Below are 16,512 nucleotides of genomic sequence, written 5' to 3'. Positions count from 1 at the left end.
GGCTCCATGTCGCAAGTTGCTGAGGGCAGCCTCTAGCCTCCAAATAGCAATAAGCCAGAGCCCTTAACCTTATAGCTGCAAGGAAATTAATTCTGCCAGCTACCTGAGGGAGCTTGTACACAGTCCCTTCCCTAGGTAAGCCCCCATGTGAAACCTCAGCCCTGCCATCATCTTGACTGCAGCCTTGCAGAGGACCCATCCAAATGCACATCATCAGACCTGGAGCCATAGAAAGAGTGACATGATAAATGTACATGGTTTTTGTTATACAGCAATAGAAAACTAATACAAAGCATGAAGAGTTTATTGTTACTGGTTCATATTGAACATTATAAAAATCCAAGCTAATTCCAGGAATTTGCAGTCAGTTTGCCCTCCTCCCCCTTGAAAGTTGTCCTTAAATTATTGGGTCACTTGACCAAATTGGAATATGAATGGTAGCTTAGATAAAAGTATTGTAATGACGTTAAATTTAGTGATGTTGACAACTGCACTGCAGTGATATAAAAGAATATCCGTATTCGCAGGAAGTATTCATTGAAGAATTGAAGGGAACACCATGGTATGTGTGAAACTTACTCTTACACGGTTCAGAAAAAAACCATATATGTATTGTATGTCTGCGTATGTGTAGTGGTTAACCCCCTGCTTTTTAAAAATCAGAGAACGTCTAGAAAGTTTTTCCTTTTTTTTTTAAAAGATTTTATTTATTCATAACAGACACACACACACAGAGGCAGAGACACAGGCAGAGAGAGAAGCAGGCTCCCTGAAGGGATCCCCATGTGGGACTCCATCCCAGGACAGGGATCATGCCCTGAGCTGAAGGCAGACAGTCAACCGCTGAGCCACCCAGGCATCCCTAGAAAGTTTTTCCTCATAGGGTAGAGCATTTTTTGCCTTTTGCTTTTACTTTTCCTCTGTCGACCTCCTGAAGCGGAATGGGCTGCTAAAAATATCACTTGGTATTTGTTATTTTGTGCTGTGGCAGAAGAGGTTAGCAGATGCAGGACCATCAAGTGCTGTGGTTACTTACGTAAAAAAAAGCTTAATTCTCAGGTAAACGTTTTCTCCTTCACTATGCACAACAGCCCATTGTTGTTGGTGCCATAGTTTGTCTCCATTTGCTAGTGAAGGTGTTAAGCTAATTGGCCATTTTTTTCAGAGCTGGTTAGTACTGGAGCCAGGCCGGACTGCAAGTCCCACCCACAGTCCTGTCCCTGACTGGTTACCACACAACTTCACCCCAACAGTGCCGTTCCCACTCGGATAAAATGGCCCTCAGGAAGAGGCCGGCCTACAGCCAGGACACCGAGCCCACACCAGTCCGCCTTCCCAGGGGAACTCTGGTCACGGCCCTGGCAAGCCCATAGTGCTTCCTTGTCCCTGTGTTGTCTCGCCGGTGGATCCACCGCTGGCTCCTACAGTGGTTTCTGTGACAGCGACAAGGGATGGCTGACGAGATGCTGCTGAGAGGTGCCCTGTTGATGCCTGGTCTATGCCATGGTGGGAGAGGTGGATGCCCCGCACCAGCCCGCCCAGCGTTCTACGCAGCGCACATGGGGGACGGGGCCTGGCCTTGTGCTCCCAACGTTAGCCCCAGATGCCCCCCCACTCCCCGCTCCCTTCTCATCCCCCTCGAGCTCCTATTTTGGGCCTTCTTTACTGGAGCTTCGAAGGGCAGCCGTCCTTCCAGCCGTACGTGGGGGCCATACGGACGGTGGCATTCTTACTCTCCCTCTTCTGCCCGTGACGCTCCTTCAGGCTGAAGAATTTCTGACCTTGTGATTTGTCCGGAGCCTGCCGATCTGTTTTGTCTATCCACTGCCCTTCTAGAGAGAGCTTCCTTGTCCAGTTTTCCCCATAAGCTGGGTAAATGGTACAGCCACCCCTACAGCCTCGCTGTGTCATCTTGCCTGCCTGACTGAGTGCTGAGCTCCTTGAAGAAAGGTTCTCTGAGGAGGAAGTGGGTTCCTGGTTCTCCTGCCCCACCTTCCCCAGCTGTGGGCGCTGGCCTCCAGGGGAGCTGCCTTCCGCACCCTGAGGGTCTGCCAGTACCCGGAGTGTGCTCCATCCTGTGGGCACAGACCATGTCAGGACATAGTCATTTGTGCTTTAACCACACTGAGTTGAGGCCCCGGAATCCAGTGTCAATGTGACTGACTTCTCACTTCTGCCAGAAATAGGTGGGGAAAACCTCTGTATCCATTAGTTCTTTAGGGCTGTTTCTGTATTAATTCGGGGCTGTTGAACACAAAAGACAGGGCTGTATTAATAATTGAGATTCCCTGAGAAATGTATTCACTAGTGAAAGTGTTAAGCTAATTGGTTAGCTTGGGCTATTGATTTTTTAAATAAGAACAGATGTTAAATGGCTGCTTAAAGAACATTGCAGGTAGGGTAAAACCAAGATTGAAGACCCAATTCACAGTGTTACTTTCCTCCCTGAAAGTTCTTTTGGAATGTCATACCAGGAAAAGTGTCCCTCATCTGTTGAGCTCATATTTTCTTTGAATGGTCAGATTAACCACTCTTGTTTACCTTTTTACCTTCACTACTAGGAAACTCAGAGCCAATCAGCAGGGGGTCTGTTGTAATAAATCTTGTGTTCCAAGCTTCTGATTCTGTTCTCTTTTAAACACTCTTATTTGTTTGTGGTTAGTGTTGCCTAAAGAAATACATACAGTTAGGGAGAGAATTGCTTTGTCATTTTGTGCATTAGTTCTGTGGTTTGCTTTGACCCCGCTTTTGGGTAGAAGCAGCTGTGTGTTATGCCCGTTATCAGGTGTACATTCTGACCAATGTAGACAAGAGCTGGGTAAGAACTCTGATGTCTGCTTCTACTCAGAGGAGTCCAATTCCATGGTACTGAAGTATCAACTGAAGACAATTTCCTTCTGACCAAGACTGACTCTGGGACTGGCACAGATCAGAGACAACTCCACAGTGTGTGTTCCCGACGAACACCAACAGCTGGGCCACCTCTTTGCTTCCTGGCCATGCTTCCTTTGCCCTCCATGGTCACTGGACAGAAGGGAGAAGAGGAAAATTCTTGGCAGATGCTTTTAGCAGGACCCCTAGGCGTGACAGAGGAAGCTAATTTTTGTTCCATTTTTAACGTGAAGGTGGTTTGGCTGCGTCTTTCCTCTTAGGGTAGAGCATTTTAGCTTTTGTTTTTGCTTTTGCATTTCCTGTGTATACCTCCCAAAGCAAAATGGGCTGCTAAAAATGTCACTTAGTTTTTTATTTTGTGCCTAGAATAACATTCAAGACTTGTGAACACTGTGAGTCACTAAAATAGTTTTAGGAGAAAAGAAATGTTATCTGTGTTAGTCTCTAGTTCCTTCTAGAAATTTTCCAGTGGATTTTGTAGGCTTATTTAATTGGACATACTTAATTTCTTTCATCAGTAGCCACATAATAACATTTGCTGGCACCTTGCATCTCTCCCTGTATGCTGAACAATTTATCTTTATAAATACTGTAAGTTTTGTAGGAAGACCATGGTTAAAGAAGAAAGAAACTGGAAAACAAGCCGTGTTTACGTCCATCATCATTCGAGCTGACACATGTACCTGTCACAAAGTGGGCTTGGGCTTGTGCCCCACATGTCCCCAGTGTCTGGCACATTGTAGACACTCTGTCAGTACTTGTTAGATAAATGAAGTCAGTACAGTACAGGCAGGGAAAGGTTAAAGAAGGAGGATTTTTTTTTTTTTTAAGATTTTATTTACTTATTTGAGAGGGGAAGAGAGAGAGAGCACAAGAGCAGGGAGGGTGAAGAAGCAGACTCCCCACTAAGCAGGGAGCCCGAAATCACGACCTGAGTCGAAGGCAGATGCTTAACCAACTGAGCCATCCAGGCACCCCAAGGATGATTTCATGAAACAAAGTAAATAGGGAAATCAGCTAGGCCAGTATAGGTCTCAGACTTTGTGTCAAAATCACCTTGAGGCCTGGTTAAAGCAGTTTGCTGGGCCCCACCCCCAAAGTTTCTGATCCAGTGGGTATGACTTGGGGCCCAAGAGATTCTGTTTCTAACCATTTCATAGGTGAGACTGCTATTGGTTCAGGGCCACTCTTCTGAGGACCATTGATCTAGGCTTACTGCCCTTCTTTTCCAGATGAGAAAAGAGACTTAGAGAAATTGTGCTTTGCCTAACTGACCAAACTAATTAGTGGCACGACCTACACTAAAAACCAGCCTCTCACTTCCTAACTTCCAGGAGAGAGAATTGTATTCTGATGTCCCTAAAATGGCAAACTGCTAAGGCAACCACATGCCCTAGTTCCTTTCTTGGGATTTAGTTCCAGGTAACTGACAATTTTGGGATGGGACAAGAGGTATTGTTCCAGGTATTAGTTAATTCTATAGATGTGCCCTATACCAGCTGCACATTTGTGACCAGATGACATCCACCACCCATCAAAAGGAAGTGGTTCGTTTGGAAACCGATTAAAGCTCTCTCATTGTTGCCAGTTGTGTTCCTGAAGTCTCTTGCCCAGCTTAGAGATTTTAGCCCAGCTCTCGTGCTTGGTCAGCTGTGGATGGGACACAGTACCTCAAGGGGAAGTCAGCCACCTACATGGGTGATTTCCCTGCAGCACTGAGGTTGGGGTGGGAGGTGCACTCTCAACAGATCCCTGGACTTCTGAGGCTCGTTTACTCTTGGCTCTTCTCTCTTTCCTCTGAGTGAGATGCTAAGAATCTCTGATGGGCAGGCAGTCTTGGAGCAGAAGCTGTTCAGTCTGGGTAGAGGAGGTTATTGTAGGCATTTCTTGCTCATGCTTTTCTTTCATTTCCCATCCATCATGTGTACTGTACTCTAGAGCCACCCTCCCAGCACCTTCCACTCTTACAGACGTGCTCACTGGTGACACTGAAGGAAGACACTTTAATGTCATGAGGAAGAGAGTGAGCTTGTAGTCCCAGTGAGTGGAGTCTGAGCGCAGGCTGTTTCCCAGACACGGTATAACTCTGGGCCTGGTTTTTTTCTCTGAGCCTTAGGTTCTTCATCGTGAAATGGCATTGAAATACTGTCCTCCTGTCAGGGCTGGCAGAGTAAGTACTCAATAAATTGTGGGCTATTTTAAGGAGAACATGGTGTGAGGGGTGCCTGGGTGGCTCAGTAGGTTAAACGACTGCCTTCAGCTCAGGTCATGGGCTCCCTGCTCAGCGGGGAGCCTGCTTCTCCCTCTCCCTCTGCTTCTCCCCACCACTCTTGCTCTCTTTTTTCCTCTCTCTCTCTCTCTCTCTCTCTCTCAAGTAAGATCTTTAAAACAAAACAAAAAAAGAACATGGTGTGGAATAGATTGCATTATAGGCAATACTTGACCAACACTTGCCTTAAATTGCTCTTTACTCTTACTTCCTGTGGCCTCTGTCAGTATAAGGACCGTGCCTGCACATTTGGATTTTGCCTTGTGACAATTTGCTATTAAGACAAGGTTGGGGGGAGTTCATTTTGTCTCAACATCACTAGCACATTGGTAAATGATCTTTTTGAAAAGAAGATGACCTTACAGTGTCTGCTTTCTCAAAACCCTGTAGATAGGGTGTTTAGATTTCTGAATTAACTCTCATAGCCAGTGAAGAACAGTGGGCATCGAACTCTGTGCTCTATCACCCATATAGAACGTACTTCCCAGCACCACTGGGGAAGCCATCAGGCTCCTGGATCCAGCAGGACTTACTTGCCTGACCCAGCTGGCCCTGTTCCCTCTCCTCACTCCCTCCCTCTGCCGTATTGACCAGGTCTTCTGATTCACCTTGATCCTGCTGACCCAGGGCCTTCCAAACATGTTTTTCCCTCTGCCAGAAACACTCTTCCTCAGTCCACCCTCTCTCCCCCTGCCCCTCATACACACTCTAAAGAAAATGAAAATCTGGCCAACTGCTGCAAGTATTTCAGGCTTCAGTTTAAAGCAGTTTCTTTGTGGGGTTGAGTGTGGGTGCCCACATGAAAGATGCCTTTACAGTACCCTTGCCTGCCTTGCTCCCCACCCTCTCATCAGTGTCCCTGGTGGCCTCTGGGGGCATCCAGACCACGTTCCAAACATTCACTGCTTGCTCTCCAGTTGGGTAAGGGGGCCTCAGCCCACTTTTGTAGCCATCATCACACTTGTGCTGTGTTTCAGGTCTCTTCCCTGTTCCTCCTAAGCATTGGTGTCATGTCTGCCTGACTGTGCTATATCCTGGGCACCAAGTGTTCAGGGCTTGAAAAATGCACGAGGCTGTATTACCTCATACAGTCATCCTCCACTGGTTCCTTTCTGTACAAAAAAGAGAGAGGGAATGTGACAGGATTTTCCTTGGCACACACCCAGCTCAGACTGGACTTTGTGTATAGGGAGCCTTCTTCACATGGGGCCGTGTGGAGGCCATCCTAACCTGAGCAGGTGGGGCAGTACCAGGAGACCCTGAGATTCACCAGACTGGATGTCATCAAAGGGCTCACACTTCCCCAAGCTCTACCATGCCTGAGCTGGAAGAGTTATTGTAGAATAATATTGTTATTGAATAAGAGTTATTGTAGAATAATATTGTTATTGAATAAGAGTTATTGTAGAATAATATTATTGTGGAAGAGTCACATCGCTGCCATGTGCCACTCATGGCTACAGCCCTAGAAGGGGAAAATCACATAGGAGAAAACATTTGTCTTAAACTAAGTGTGGAGCTCTAGATTTCTTTGTAGCTTGGGGAACAGCCTGAGTAGGGGCCTCTCATACTTGGGGGAATTGGCTCAAGGTCAGCTGTATAGCACAGAGGTATAAGCTCAGTTTTACCAGGCTGCCTTTTTTGGGTAAGAGATCAGAATTTTAAGGCCAAGCAGTGTTCCAGTAGGTCAGACAAAAGAGGCTACTGATTTGAGCATTTCAGAACTGGCCGGGCCATGGATGGGTTTGGGTTTACCGCCCACAGAAACGAGTGTTGAAGACAAAGTGGCCAGCCTGTTTGAAGCAGCCAGGCTTCAACTGAGGTTCAGGACACATCGTTCTGTGCTAATATTTTTGTTTTGATGAAAAATTTAAAAATACTACTCAGCCTCCATCACAAAGAATATAAAAATATTATTATAAAGAAACTAAATATATTTCAATCCCTGCTTTGTGGTGATACTCACTTTGTAAAGAGAGTTGGAACCAAAAGTACTTTAAAAGGTGACCTTCAAAAATGTGCCCAACTTTCTACAGAGGGTAGATTATAGATTCAATCCACTGGTTTTCATGCATTTTTCAAACGTATCCACTAGCTTTTTTGGAAGCTGCATATTTTTATTACTAAGGTGTGCTTAGTTCTGAGGACATTGTGGCTGACAGAACAAAAACTGTCTTTAGGAATTTTAAGTCAGGGTGAGTACAAGACAGGCCCAGGCTCCTGGAAGAAAATGAAGTGACATGTTTTTCTCCATGGTCACTTGGTAGCTCTTAGAAATTCTTGGTTGAACACCATGGGACCTTCCCCTGCCGTTCCTTCTTCCTAAGGAATGGTTTCACAGACCCCACACAGACCATGTAATAGGAACCTGTGCTTGGGCCTGCCGGGTCCTCAGCAGATTCCTTTCCTTCCTCGTTGGCTTTGTTTTCCTATCTATCTGAATGAAAATTCAGGGTTTCCATCTTAAATATAAAAATGTGGTTATCAACTTAGAATGCATTCTAAGGACTTTAAATATACTTATGTTTTCCACTAAGAAAACCATTAATTCATGAGTTGGGGTCACCATAGAATAGGGGACCCAACCTTCTAAGCAGAGTTCAGGCCAGTGCCCTAGCAGCATGGTAGCTTTTCACCCAACCCCAATCTTGGACACTGACACCTCAGCCCCTCCCCTTTTAGCATCTGCATATTTAGTCCAGGTTTGCTTTCTGAGAGAGAGAGATGCACAAGCCGGGGGTTGAGGGGCAAAGGGAGAGGGAGAGAAAGAATCTTAACCAGACTTCACACCCAGCACAGAGCCTGACCTATGACCCTGAGATCATGACCTAAGCTGAAATCAAGAGTCAGACGCTTAACCCACTGAGCCACCCAGGTGCTCCAGGTTTGCTTTCTTCTGATTGCAAATGTGGACGTATATAGTTGTTTTGTATATGCTTATGACAGACACCTTGCCTTTGATCCACATATCTACCCTCGTGAGAGTCACTACCTTAGAGAAATGAGAACAAAAACCATTTTTTTCCAGCACAAAGTAGATACTAAACAACTATTGCAGCCAGATGCACAGCCATACTTGCAGCCAAGTATGGCATACAGCAAAAGGAAGAGCAATGATTGATCACTTTTGTCCACCATTTCTGGGTGAAATTTGTTGTCTGAAGCACTCGTGCACACAGTAGGTCTTCAGGAAATATTAACTGGCTTACTTATGCTCTGAGCCTTGTAACAAAGAGACGTGTTTCAGCCAAATGTTCTTCCCTGGGGAGGCTGGGACTAGTAGTCACACCTTCCCCTCAAGCTCCATGACTGTGCTAGACCTGTTCTAGGCACAGTGTTCACATATCCATCTCCCTATCAGAAGGAGCTTGTCCCAAGGAATGTTTTGATGTGAGATTTGAACTTCCCTGTCAGAGTCAAAGAATATACCTGCCTGTCACTTTGTGTGTGCACTTGGCTCTGCTGAGCTTACAGAGCCTCCCTATCTCCCACTCAAGATTTGGGATTTCTTAACAGTTTATCTCTTTCCCCCAGACCTTTGTTTCCTTGAAGGACTAGTTAAAGCCCAGATTCCTGGGCCTCACCCCTAGAGATCTTAAATCATTAGGTCTGGCTTGGGAGTTGGGGTGGAGACCTGATATCCTAACCAGCTCCAAGTTGTGTAGATGCTGCTGTTAATGACCCAGACCCTCCACTCCCCTTCACTCTCAATTGGGGGGAGGATTAAGACACTATTTGGTCATAGAATTAATTCATAGGATTACAAAATGAAATAGAATTTAAGTCTTTTAGATTTTTGATATGCTTTGTGTACTTGATCACAGTATTTCTTACTGTGGTTTGTGGTCAAAAAAGGCTGGAAAGCTACCAATCGCCACCACCTTAGAAATGGCCCACCTGCCGGTGCTGCACCTGTGTATGATCCTTAGTTCCAGACCCAGAGTAGGAGGCTCAACCAGTGTCCTGGACTCCGGGAGAGGACTGGATTTATGGTCTTAATTGCCCCTGCAGAACCCTTAAGCTACAGCAGCTCCTCATCATCCTAGTGAGGAGGACTTACAGTGTTCTCACTAGGACATTGAATGTCCTAGTTAGAAAGTCCTCCATCTGACTCTCCCCAAGGAGAAGGGCCTTCAGTGTTTCAGATTGGTTGTAATGGAAATAAATGTCATGAAATGATATTTAGTCTTACTGCCTTGGTGCCCTCTGATCGCTTCTATTCAGTTTCCTGTTTTAATTCACGGAATTGGTTTGGGTACCTGCTAATGGGGTCATGACTTGGGAGTAAATGTGAGCAGAAGGAATAGAGCACATGTCTCCCCATGCATGCAGCCAGTGCCCTTTCTGCTAGGCTCACTCAGTTCTGTCTCTCAGAGATGCCTCTTACCCAAGGCAACTCCGTCTCTTCACATTTGTCATGGTCATATCCCATTAGTGTCTGCTCGGCTTGCAGCCCTAGGGCTTTCTTCATGAACTTTTTGTGTATCTTCCAGGAAGTAAACCCTTTATTTTTAAAGCATTTGTCTTGCTATGCTAGGTGTTGGAGCTCTGGGTATATGGCATTACTTCTCTGTTAGCTTATAAACTGTGTGAAGGCAAGAGCCTACATTCCTGTTCCAGGGCCAGATGGGGCCATGGCCAGGTCTTTGGTGACCCCAGAGCCCAGCATGTGTCCAGTGGAAGGGGCTCAGCCAAGTTGTGCTTCGTTGGGTCGGTGGCCATGGGGCCCCAGTTAGATTTCTAACCTTGTTGCACCAGGAAAGCCCATTCTAATTCCAAGCAGCTGACTTTGAAAAGACCAGTCTCTGCCTCCTTCTGTTTCTCCCATGTGGCTTGTGCTTGTTCTTCCTCCTTGGCGTGCTGACACGGAGGCCGCTGCCTCTGGAAAGATTTGGTCCTTTACAGAGAACTTCAATTCTAGGGGTACATAAAGGATACAGCTGCTCAGAGAGAACAAGGGAAAGAGAACAAGATTCCTTCTTGAAAAATGCAGTGTGTCCTGCTTTGAGGATTCTAGAATGAAGCAACTGGATTTTTCCTAAAGGCACTTTTTGGAATGGAGAGTGCTTTTGGAGGGTTCTGAACAAGAGAGAGACTTTGGAGAGAGTTAAAGGAATATTATTTGACTGAGTCTAAGACCTAGGAAGGGAGATGATGGCCAAGCACCCAAGGACTGTCTTTTAAAAACATGTACTGTGATCCCATTTTGTTATTAATCCCAGACTGTAAAGGTATAAATTCGTGAGAACTGGGAGGCCTTTTTGACTTTGGAAAGTCCTTTTCTAATGCTTCCTAGCCAAATGACAATTCTATCCATCACTCAAATACAATTCTCCCATTGTTTTTGGAGTTGTTTAAAAATAGCATCTTGAGGGCAGCCCGGGTAGCTCAGTAGTTTAGCGCAGACTTCAGCCCAGGGTGTGATCCTGGAGACGGGGGTATCAAGTCCCACATCAGGCTCCCTGCATGGAGCTTGCTTCTCCCTCTGCCTGTGTCTGTGCCTTTCTCTCTCTGTGCTTCTCATGAATAAATAAATAAAATCTTTAAAAAGAATAAAATAAAAACAGCATCTTGGGTTCCATCTATAATCCTACCTCCCAAGGTGAGAGAGCTGGTACTATACCTTTGGCCTCTCCGCCTTAGGCTAAGAGACTGCCTGAGATTTCACCACTAGGAGTGTTTTTAGCCTGGGAGCTAGCACAGTGAGAAGGTCTTTGATCTGCTGCTGCTGCTGCTGTGAGGGAGCCACCTTGGTTTTGGACTTTTCCAGAAGGGTATGATTCACTTTTATAAGCAGTGCTGGCCTGAAAGTCTTGTCTTCTGCTCTTGTGGTGACTTGCTTGCCTGGGGATCAAAGTTGTGAACATATCTAATAAACAACATATTTGCTAAGCTTTCATTTTGGAAAGAGGAAGGGGAATCTATGCCGAGATGCACCATCTAAGTTGGAGGCTGGGGGGAGGGACAAGGTAGTGGTGCACACAGCCAAACAGAGTCCTCTGTCGGTGCTGGTTTGTAAGAAGTGGAACACTGACCCAGAGACAATAAGACTATTCATTCGGGACAAAAGAATGAATGAGTCCTCCTTCCCCCTGAGCCCGTATTCTGCTTTGTTTGAACTGTCTTTAGGGTCCTTACTTACATCTCTCTGCCACGTGAGGAGACTGGGGCTGGTGTGTAAGCTACACTGGGTTCATATCCAGAGTCTCTCACCTCTCAACCTGTTTCCCTACCTTGGTGGGTCACTGTGAGGATTAAATGAAAAAGGCTCATGAGGTGCCCAGAGATGAGCCCCAGACACTCACAGTGTAGGACGGGTCCCAGCCATTGCTATGTGGTTACTCAGGACCTAATGCCTTCTGTACACGGGACTGAAGCATTTGACTGGAGATGAATTGGTTTGGATGTCAGGCTTTAAGCCAATGAAATTCTGGCTTTGACTAAACAGCACAACTTCAGATTTTAGTCGTAGAATTTTGAAGGCCCTCAGAGCCTCTGGTGGGTGATGAGACTGCCTGTGGCTCTAAGTATTTCACAGAGAATTGCTGGCTGTCACCAGTACTGGAGCGGGCTCTTTTTTTCTGGCCCTCTATGTGTGTTTACTTATGACTCTGAAGTTGTCTCATGAGGAGGAGAAATGTCTGGGAGGTTGGATGATACTTTTTCAGCCATTACTGAGGGAGGAGCCCTAGACTGGCCTGGTACAGGATCCCTGGGCCCTAGCCTGGGGGCACATCCAGTCCCAGGGCCTCCTCTTCCTCTGTAGGAGACTACAGAGGAGACTACTGTCTGAGGCTGACTCAGGATCCTTTCAAATTCTCACACCACATGGAAGCTGAGAGCCCTACCACTCACTTGGCCCCTCCCCGGGGTGCTACCTTAGCCATTACTCTGGAGAGATTGGAATTGGTCAACACTTGATTCTGAACGTATAGAGCAGAGTGGGATTGCTTCTTTTTTTCCCCCGTATATGTCTGGACCATCATACACAATAAATATTTCTGCCAGAGTAGGTGCCCTGGCTACAAACATGTTTGAGAACCAGGAACAGAGGGCCAGGGTCTACGGAGAAACACTCATCGAAGAACAGCTGAGAAAGACCTTTTGTTCATTTTGTTCTAGAGAAAAATTCACTGCCTCTGGTTGGGTGAGAATAAAGGCCACCTCTCTTTCACCCCCACCCCTTACTGCCCTCAACCCATGTGCCTGGGAAGCCAGAAGTATGCCTTTGAAGAAGTGGTCATTTTCAGATCCCTCTATGGTGCTCAGAGACTTTTGTGGCCTTTTCCACACCAGCACCTGCTTGCTGACTCTGATGCTTTTTGTTGGTCCCCACGTGAAATGCCTGCAGTCTGGAGCTGTTCTTGTAAGCCCAGCTCCTTCCTCCTCCCCTGAGGAGTAGGCTGGGTTTTCTTTCGGGGAGGTCCTGGGCCACAGAGCACTTCCACAGGCCCCTAGAGCTGTCCTCCTTCCAACAGGGCTGTGAGCAACCAAAAAGCCTTTGCTGGGCCAATCTCCATCCTGAGACTCCTCACTCTGTGTCCTGATGGAGGACTTTCCCAGTTCTCCCCCATGGGGTTAGGAGCTGCATAGAGAGAGGAACCATGTCTTGCTTCTTTCTTGACCCTAACAATTTGTAGATGTTTGGCGTGTAAAGATGTGTGGAATGAATGAATGAGTGAGGGCATGTGGTTGCCCCACGGTGCCTGCTCTGTTATCAGATGCTGCCTGTTTCCCCAGGTGATAGGGGTGGGGAAGGACTTTCTAGGTGACCCTTGTCCCTTCACTTCCTTCGCTGACCAGTGAGTGCCTTCCAGAGTGCTGGGGCTTGTGGCTCTCCTCTCTTTCCCTTGTTGCAGGGAAATAAATAAACGTGTGCTTGCTGTCAGGTGAAAATGTTTTTCCTCTAGAAGTCCAGAAGGTAGTCTGACAAATAATGGGTTCTCGGGGTTCCTGGGCAGGGCCAAGTGTAGCCGAGGCTGACAGAGCCCCTGTGTGCCAAAGCCTCCACTGTCCCTAAGCGCCTGTGACCTGTCATCGTGGCCTGGCCCCAAATAAACAGGCCTTCCTACCCCCAACTCGGGCTGCTTTGCTGGTGACATGGTGCTAAAAAATATGCCCTGAGGCCCTTGAGGAGCATTGTTTGAATTCTAAACTGGCACCAGTCCTGACGTGCAAGTTCCTCTGAGGGACAGAGGCTGCTCCAAACAACTCCACCTAAGGGACAAAGGTCAGGGTGGACTCCATTTCCTATTGTAGCCAGGATCCTGAATGATGTGGTGTGTTGTGGCCCTGCTTACTTTCTGCCCAGGGCAGTGGTAATGTTTACTCAGAATAAACTTATCCCACTTTGTTGCATTCCTTCCCCATCTCTTCTCTCTCTCTCTCCTCTAGAAATAAAACTCTGGACAAAGTGACTAATTCGCATCTTCTGGATGTGTATGAAGTCTGTGACTTTGAGAATCTCTAGACCATTTCCAAACAGTGATGGGAGTAGGCCACCCTGGGGCGTGTTGACCTTGAATTGTTCACAGCACATGTCAGGGCTCCTTGCCTTGTCTGTGGTGTGTGTGTCTGTGATTTATGGGTTGGGGGGCGGTACTAGGGCCTTGGTTTCCTCATGTGTCAAATGGTAATTAAAACACTTTCCTTCCAGTAGTAGTGTGAAGATAGGGGCAACCTAGAGCTCCTCACACAGTCCCTGACTTATAATGGGATGTTTAAAATGGGAGCTGCTGATCTAGCCATTTGATTAGACTCCAGGAGAGAAGCAGCTCTCAACCCTGGAGGCTCCCCTTTCATCTCTTCTTGGGATATCTGTCTGATACTTGATGAATATTTGATAAAAGGAGTAAGTCTTGGGGAAAACTCTTTATGTGGATTTATTCAGAGCCCTCTCTGACAGTTGTATGAGAGGGGTTGTGGACCTCTGAAGGGCTTTGCTTTTCACTCTGAGTGAGAAGAGATGCCACAGGAGGGTTTTGAGCAGAGGGGCAATGTAACAGGATTTAACCTTTTACAAGGATCACTCCAGTTAGTGGGTTGAAAAGACTACAGAAAGGCAAGGAGCAGGGGACTCTTGGACGTATGGTAGTGGTTTAGGCACAAAGTGACTATGGCTTAGATCAGGGTGTAAATGGTACAGGTGGTTACGGTGGTGAGATTCTGAATATACTGTTAAGGTGGGATTCACAGAATATGCTGAAGCATCAGATGGTAGATGTAAGCAGAACAGAGTCAAGAATTTTGACCTGAGCTACTGGAAGGGTGAAGTTTCATGTCTACCAAGACGTAGTGGCAGCAGGTTTGAGAGGGAGAATCAGGAATACAGGTTTGTGCTGTCTGTCTGGTCTAGACATCCAGGGCAGTGACCAGGAGCTTGTGTGTAGAAAGAGACCACTCAACAAATAAGCAGCGAGCACCTCTTCTTTGTCTGTACATCTGTGGTTCTCATCTAGTTTCTCGGCTTCCTATGTCATCTCTGTGCTACCAATGCCCACATGTATACCTCAAGCCTCATCTGCCTCCTTAACACAGACTCATTGATGGAACTGCCTAATTCAAGTTCCTGTGGATATCTGCAGAGGAAGGTTCCTCAGTCCCAATCTATACAGGGCCTGGCACAGATGAGATGCTCAAGTATTTGTTGAGCATGAATATTGTTTATTTCATAGACTAACCTTATGAATAGGTATTGTTGTTAACACTATACAAAAATCCATCGATTCAGTCTTGGTTAAAAACAAAAGAAATTATAAGATACACATGTGTTTACATTAAGTTCTTTAAATTTTCCATACAATAAGGGAAAGGAGATTAGAAAACACTTATTTACTAGTGATTTAAGATCATAAAGATACTTATATAGGTTCTTTTATTATTTTTACAAAGATGAAATTAAAACTTCCAAAGATATCCACAGATTTTTCCTGAGATATATTCAGTGGCAAGTTATTTGAGAAGACACTCATTCTGGACTATTCATGGTTAAATACATTTGTATGTTTCACGGACTAGGATTTCCTTGAATTGTAAGTGCTCTGTTAATCTGACCCATGTGAAAATTATGTGGACTCTTTTAGAACTTAAGGCCTTTGTGTCTACTTTATTCCAACTTTTTATTGATGTATACCATGAATCAGAAAAAATATATCTGGCTTTAAGTATGTAATTTGGAGGATTTTCACAAATTGAACACCAGAGTGTAATTAGCTCCAATCAAGAAATAGACTGGGGGGCTCCTAGGTGGCTCAGTCATTAAACATCTGACTCTTGCTTTCAGCACAGGTCAGGATCTCAGTGTTTTTGGATCGAGCCCTGCGTTGGGTTCCATGCTCAGCCCAGTCTGCCTGAGATTCTCTCTCCCTCTGCCCCTCCCCATGCACACGCACCTGCTCTCTCTAAAATAAATAAATCTTTAAAAAACAAAAGAAATAGACCATAGCTCACTCCCTCCTGTGCCTTGCAGCATACTCCCCCCACCCCAAGTGTAACTGCTATCTTAACTGCTGAAATCATAGATTAATGTTGCTTGTTTTTGTATTTGTATAAATGGAATCATATCAAATGTACTTCTGTGTGTGTGCCTTCTTTCTAGATTTGTAAGATTCATCCATATTTTTTATGTGTAGGTGTAGGTTGTTACTGTGTGGCATGCCACATGTGCAGGTGTCTCAGTGTACCCATTCTGTCAGCGGGCATTTGGGTGGTGCTGCTTTGAATATTCTGTATATGTGCTGCCAAAGCAAGCACTGCTTTGAATATTCTGGTACTTCTTGTGATTTCATGTGGGCATTTCTCCAGGGTACACACCTGGAGTGGGATTACCAGGCCCCCAGGGAAACATGTGTTAGCTGTCTGGATTCATCCCTTCCACAGTGGCAGGTGGACCCTGCCCATTGCTTTTCATCCTTGTCAACCTTAGTGTTTCCTATTTTTTCTTTTTATCCATTCAAGTATGTAATGGTATCACTTTATGGATTTTAATTGATTATTTCATGATGACTTTTGGAGTCGAGTACCTTGTCATCTGTTTACTGGCCATTTGGATATCCTCTTTTGTGAGGTGTCCATCCAATCCCAAATCTATTTTTAATCATTACCAGTTATGCAAAGAGATCCAAAATGGTGGCTCTATCAGATTTAAGCCCAAATCCAAGCTGAAGCTTGGTTTCCTCTATAGGTCATAGGCCTAGCCCCACTCTTGCACCCTACCCCTTCTGCCTCCATCCTGAGCCTCACTCTTTGGTTCAGTCCCTGTTGGTCTACATCCAACTTAGGCATCTGCATAGTATCTCACCTTTGACCTAACAATGCCATTTCTAGGGGCCTATCTCATTATACAGGTGCCT

The 16,512-nt window shown here is 45.8% G+C and overlaps 1 protein-coding gene across 15 annotated transcripts in view; it reads left to right on the top strand.

Annotated features, from left to right (window-relative positions):
- RAPGEF1 (Rap guanine nucleotide exchange factor 1) overlaps positions 1-16,512 on the top strand; it is a 135,509-nt gene that overhangs the window by 43,027 nt on the left and 75,970 nt on the right. The window lies entirely within an intron of this gene.

This window comes from Canis lupus, chromosome 16 (genome assembly GCF_048164855.1).
Source record: "Canis lupus baileyi chromosome 16, mCanLup2.hap1, whole genome shotgun sequence".
NCBI classification, from domain to species: domain Eukaryota; kingdom Metazoa; phylum Chordata; class Mammalia; order Carnivora; family Canidae; genus Canis; species Canis lupus.
This window is presented reverse-complemented; position numbering and strand designations above follow the sequence as displayed.